Raw genomic sequence first — 5391 nt, 5'->3', positions numbered from 1 at the left:
CAGAAATTGAGACACAGATGTAGAGAACAAACGTATGGACACCAAGGGGGGAAAGCGGCGGGGGGTGAGGTTTGTGGTGTGATGAACTGGGAGATTGGGATTGACATGTATACACTGATGTGTATAAAATGGATGACTAATAAGAAAAAATAAATAAAAAATAAACATACACAGGTTATTTGTGAGTAAAAAAAAAAAAAAAACAATTATGGGGTCTCTTTGAACTTCAGAATTCACGGACACCTCTTATAGCAATGGATGATGATTGTTTACTAATAAAGTTCACTTGATATGGACATGCAGAAATAAAAAAATAAAAAATAAAATTACTCTGAGGGTGTTAAAAAAAAAAACAAAAAAAAAAAAACCACATTAAGCTTCTAGTTCAAATCCCAGCCCGACCTTATGCCCTCCTGCATTGAAGGTCTTTCCATGGATTAGAGCTGACAGGGTCAGTTTCACTCCTGATCAAAGGGGCTGTGTATAACGCAGCCAATCAGGCTGGCATTATTCACTTTAGCAGACAGAGAAGTTCTACAATCCAGCTTGTACTTAGCAGCAATGCCGAAACGTGTGTTGTTACTGCTGGCGGTCCACGAGAGGTTTATTGATGTTTCAGTCTTCTCATTCACCTTCTGGTAGATCTACCTTCCAAATTCAGTGCCATTGTTCACATGAGTGTGCAGCTGGAAGTCTGTGGCCTTGTAACCCAGGGCGAAATTATTCTGTGACAGTTTGGATTTGGCTGTGTCAAAACTCATCTGATAGCCAGCAAGCCAACCTTCAAAGGCCAACACAGCCCAGCCATAGATGGTTGGTCCAGAAAAATTGATACCAACATTACTGCCAAGACTGAAACAATCCCGTTTATAGGAGGCCTTCAATTTCCCACTCTTCTTTCCTGTGTTCCCTACAAATATGGTATCTAGAGTCAGTTTCGAACCTTCAGCCAACTTATTCTATTCTCCAAAGGCATTTCTGTCCCAAGAGTACTGTCTGTGTTCCACTTTTGGGTGAAGGTCAGTCCATAGTTACAAATCTTGTATTTGGTCTCTAGGTTGCCTGATGCTTTCCCTGTATCATTGTAAGCATGACCAGAAATAGAAAATTCCACTCCACTACATGACTTGGTTCTCAGATCTATTTTGACCATGCCAAATCCATATCCTTTGTTGAAGACATCCTTGGCAGCCTTTCCTAGGTCATAGTAAGTTGGTGTGTTACACATATCTCCGACGGCAGGGCCTGTCCGCTCAGCCAGGAGGGCCCGTCCACTCCGCTAGAGCACCGCTGAAGGTCTTCTTCAGGCCAACGCCTTCCGCACCTTTGCAGCCCCACACTTGCGGTGCCTGCGCGCTGCGAGCCCCACACTGCGGCTGCGCCAGAGTGTCGCTCCGGGGTCGCACGCCACAGGCGAGAGGCAGACTAACACCCCCAACTGTCCGAGTGCGCGCGTGCGCGGCAGGGCCCAGCCTTTGGCTTCTTTCTTAATTATTTTTGTTGTTGTTGAGTTGTAGGAGTTTTTAAAATATATATTCTGGACATTAACCCCTTATCAGATATATGATTTATAAATATTGTTCCCCATTCCATAAGTTGCTTTTTCACTCTGTTGATTGTGTCCTTTGATGCACAATTTATCTATTTTTCTTTTGTTTCCTGTGCTCTCTCTTTTTTTTAAGTCACACAAGTATTCCCCAGTGCTCTAATCCAAGATTCAAAGTGAATGATCATCATCACACAATGGGATGGAATGGAATAGATTCATCAGATGCAGTCACGAATCCCAGTCTTTCTACCTTTTAGGGATACTTGTCTAACTTTTTTAGTAAAAGCACTGCTTAAACCCTGTCAAATCTCCGTGAAGGAGATGGGCTTGAATGTATAGTTCTCTACATCCTGCTTATTGGGCTTACCTATCGCTAGAGTTGGGCTATGGGAGCATCTGAGCTCTCTTTGGGCCCACCAGACAAAACAAAAAACAAAACAAAGAAAACCAAAACAAACAAACAAAAATACTTCCGAAGTATAAAAGACCGTGTGTCCAATTTTAAGGAGAGATATTGACTATAGCATGGAGAGGCAGTGTACAATGTGGTGGATAATTTCACTGGTGAGGACGATATCCAAAATAACTGAGTGTTCAGGAAAAAACTTACTAAATAGTTCATCTCAGAATTGCTATGATAATTTGGCATATAACTGTAACTACCTCTGAACAAGTTGCCCTGTCAGGAATATGGAGGAAGCGAAAGTTTCTCAAAAAATATTTTAAATTAAAACCAATGTACTGGAGTACTAAAATAACAAAACCTCTTTGTGACCTCAAATAATTCTCTCTCTGGACCTGTTCCCTTACCTGTAAAAAATGATGCTAAATAAATGGGTTGAGTTAATCTGTATTTTAATTTGATTCAAAATCAATGAAGTATATGGGAAAAGCAGGTCAGTGGTGCCTACATGATTACATGACTTCATATACCTCAAAATGGGTTTTGTTTTACGTATAATTCAAAGCAAATTATAAGCAAAGAAGATAATTACAACATCTTACAGAGTTCATGTGGGTGTGGTCATGTGGTTAAACGTGGATGTGAGGGTACTGCACAAGGTAAGCTCCTTACAGTGAATTTACTAAGTTTACATTTCCCATAAGGCAAGTTTCTTATGGGTATTTAAGGTTTTAATGCAAGAAGCATGCGTGACATTACTCTGTTAATATTACAGGAAGTCTTTACTTTTGTATAGCTTATTTTGGCTGTAATAAAATCTGCAACTCACATTTTATATGCAATAAATGTATAGGATCTATTTCTCTCAGGGTCTTTAACAACTATCTTTACTACCACAGCAAAATATTTTAGTGAAAATGTGTGATTTGTGGGTGCTAAACATGGAGATGAGGTTGGAGGGACACGGTGGGACAAAGTGGCATAATGGGCTGTGAGGATAATAGATGCATTCTTTGGTTTACTGGATGACCATTTCACACGAAGAATTAAATTAAATTCATGCAGTAATAATTTTTAAGAGCCAGAAATACAGAACTATAGAGAAATGAACCCATGTGAGCTCATTCTTTTAGTCATATTGGCCCACACAAGACTCCTAAACAGTGTGTGTACCAAGCACAGTAAAAGATGATACTGAAATTATTCCTTTTCCTTTTTCCTTTCCTTTTCCTCTAGCTTTTCTTTTCCATTATGAGGTATGCTTAGCTATTCAGCAAACAATTATAGATGACAAACTATTGTACTAGTTATGTCATGAAGAGCTAAAGAATATGTTGGCAGAGACATGAATAATGCTCAGAATTTTCACTCAATCTTTAAGTGCAGTATTACTATTAATTCATTCTAGAATTATACAGACATTAGCAAGGTACATAATTATGGTAGTAATTTTCTTTAATATTATAATGTCTTATAAATGTTAGGATTGCTTTTCCAGAAGAGGGAAGATAAAAGTTTCCCTTATTCTGAACTTAATCTTCTGTGAATGAGTTACCCCAATTGCCCTCCCCAAAGTCTACCTATGGAATTGAGCTAGAAAACACCATGTCCTATACAACAGCAAAAGTTGCTACATAGTTATTTGGCTTTAAAATACCCTTCTTGTAAACAAGAGGAGTTATTCAAGAGATTTGCAGCATATCCTTGGTGAAGACAGGAGAGGAGAAAAATCTAGAGGTATATGTATTGTGCTTTGCTTTATATCATAAACATGTAAATGGAAGGTCAAGGATTTATTATTTTAAACAAATTCAAGTGAGGAGGGATGTTTTAGTTTGTAAATAATTATGGCCTTATTTAAGTTCAAATTTCCATACGTCAAATTTTATTAAATGGAGCACATCTGTATGAGATCTAAATGGAAAACCTGAGAAGAGTTCATGTTTAATGTAGTGATGATTTAATGACTTAATCATTCATTCATTCATTTGTATATTAAATATTAACCAAATATTTACCTAGACTCCGTTTTGTTCTGAATAGACTAGATCTTACTGCAGGAACAAATAACCACTATTACTGACTCCAAACAGACCAAAAAAAGGTTTATTTCCTACACTAGTTACATGTTGGTGACAGGATAACTAGGACCTCTGTTCATTATCATGTCACCTCCCCTCTGAGACTCTGGCTGATGAAGCATTCACTAGCTACACCATGCCAGACACTGTGGTAGAACGGGAAAAGAATATGTTCAGCCCCGCACTGTCTCTTAAAACTTCTACCCAGAAATGACACATGTCACCATGACTCATGTTTCATTGGCCAACGCAAGGCCCATAACGTGAGTCTGAAGTGCAGTATGAGAAATGCAATAAACTGAATTTCCTATTCACATGTTTAGGCGTGATTGCCTGTCCCTGACTAAATACAGAAAACAAGCAAAAATCAGTGTTACTTGTTTCAGAAAACACTTGACCCTGAGAGATACGCGTGCTAATCAAGTAACTTATTGATCAAAACTAACATCCCACTATCAAGAATGGCTTCAAGACCTTCACTTTCTTGTGTCCACCATGCAAAGCCATCATGTCATAAATATTTCCTGATCTCAACTAATTCCCATTTTGCAAGACACAACTTAAAATCACCTAGCTCAGGCCCCAAAACCCTGTAAAAATTCTCCATTGATTTCCCCCTTCTGACACAATGTTAAAACAGTGTTTTCTCTTACTGCAGCTGGTCAAAGAAACTTTGCCTTGCTTAATCACTAAGTTTTTCTGCTGGCCTTCTGGAGGACTAATTATTTAATATATGCCTACTCCACACCTGGAAGGAGACAGGAAACCAAATATCACTGAACAGCACGAATGGTAATCATAGTATTTATATGTCAGGTGTTGTGATAGGCTTTTGAAATGCAGATTTGAATGAGGCCCAAGCCTTGGCATATGATAGGTGCTTCATGTTTGTTAAATGAATGACTGAAATATAGAAAAAAAGGCAAGTGTGTATGAATCTTATAATACTTCATGAAGACAATGATAATAATAGAGTTAGCAAGATAAATAATTAAGGTCTATACAACCTCACTGCTATGCAACCCCATGTTTTATCTGGGGTTAATATTTTCTGATTCTCCTGTTTCCCTGGCCGGAGAGTGAGAGTACCCCACAGAGAGGCTGACAGTTTCTTCTCAATATGGTTTGCAACAAATCACGTCATAAGAATTGAAGAACTTCAGAAAGAAAACCTAGTCTAGAAGACAATAACATATTTGACTGTTTCTCAAATTTCATTCTCTTCCATATCTATAAATCCATGAAGACACAATGTTTTCACCTCCTAATACCTAATACAGTATAGATGTACAATAAAGATTTTTAATGAGTGAATGAATATTAACCCCATTCATTCTTGTGGCATTTACTGTGCTCAC

The 5391-nt window shown here is 38.2% G+C and overlaps 1 pseudogene; it reads right to left on the bottom strand.

Annotated features, from left to right (window-relative positions):
* Positions 1 to 372: 372 nt before the first annotated feature.
* On the bottom strand, positions 373 to 1273 carry LOC118897147 (annotated as a pseudogene).
* Positions 1274 to 5391: the final 4118 nt, after the last annotated feature.

This window comes from Balaenoptera musculus, chromosome 6, assembly GCF_009873245.2.
Source record: "Balaenoptera musculus isolate JJ_BM4_2016_0621 chromosome 6, mBalMus1.pri.v3, whole genome shotgun sequence".
Classification (NCBI taxonomy): Eukaryota; Metazoa; Chordata; class Mammalia; order Artiodactyla; family Balaenopteridae; genus Balaenoptera; species Balaenoptera musculus.
This window is presented reverse-complemented; position numbering and strand designations above follow the sequence as displayed.